We start from the raw sequence: 1,113 nt of genomic DNA, 5'->3' as shown, positions 1-1,113 counted from the left end.
ACGAATGCGACGGCACATTTCAGTCGTCTTGTACGTAGATTATTGAACCGACAGCTCCCGGAAAAGTGAACTGGCAGTGGTCGTCCTGTATCATGGCCTACGCGATCCCCTCATTTGACCCTTCTGGGCATTTTTGTGTGACGAGAGATGTGTGACCGTATATACAAAACCGCTGTTGAATCAGAAGACGATCTGGTTGCCCGGATAATAGCAGCAGCAGCAGGAATCAAAGATACTCCTTGAGCATTTGACCGTGTTAGATGCAACATCCTCCACCGGTGTACGTGTATTTATAATCTATGGAGACAGTTTTGAACCTGTACTATAACTGAAGCAATTGTGTTGTGTTAATGCTGTTGCACTCGGTAATGAAGTACTGAGTGTTGTTTGTATTACTCTTCGTCTTCTTAGGAAAACACATTAGTAAAGGTGCTTTCCTTGTGTCGTACAATCTCCCAGAGATAGTTAAATTAATTAATTTTCATCCAGAGAATGCTCCGTCTATCGGTTTAAAAAATCCTCTCGGCGAAGTATGACTTGAAAGAAAAATAGTTACGGTACGGCAATGCCTGTATTTCACCGTGTCTGTGTAGTTGGATGCAATGTGCATGCATGTAGTGTGGAACATTGCATCGAAATATGCAGACGCTGTGAAATACAGACACTGCCCCACCGTATTTAGGCAACGGCCTTGCCGCAGTGGATACACCGGTTCCCGTCTGATCACCGAAGTTAAGCGCTGTCGGGCGTGGCCAGCACTTGGATGGGTGACCATCCGGGCCGCCACGCGCTGTTGCTGTTTTTCGGGATGCACTCAGCCTCGTAATGCCAATCGAGGAGCTACTCGAACGAATAGCACCGGCTCCGGTCAAAGAAAGCCATCATAACGACCAGAAGAGCGGTGTGCTGACCACACGCCCCTCCTATCCGCATCCTTAGTTGAGGATGACACGGTGGTCGGGTGGTACCGATGGGCCACTTGTGACCTGAAGACTGACCGCTTGCCTACCTATTTCATGCCAAAGCAAGGCAATCTGACGAGCATGACAACGTCTCTCCCTGTACGAAAGTCGTACATTGTATGCGAGCACTGTGGGACGTAGACTTTAGGAA

The 1,113-nt window shown here is 48.2% G+C and overlaps 1 pseudogene; it reads left to right on the top strand.

Moving 5' to 3' along the window:
• Nucleotides 1–681: 681 nt before the first annotated feature.
• On the top strand, nucleotides 682–799 carry LOC126287382 (5S ribosomal RNA; annotated as a pseudogene).
• Nucleotides 800–1,113: the final 314 nt, after the last annotated feature.

This window comes from Schistocerca gregaria, chromosome 1 (assembly GCF_023897955.1).
Source record: "Schistocerca gregaria isolate iqSchGreg1 chromosome 1, iqSchGreg1.2, whole genome shotgun sequence".
Lineage (NCBI taxonomy): Eukaryota > Metazoa > Arthropoda > Insecta > Orthoptera > Acrididae > Schistocerca > Schistocerca gregaria.
Note: the sequence above shows the minus strand (reverse complement) of the source record. Positions and strands in the feature narration are given on the sequence as shown.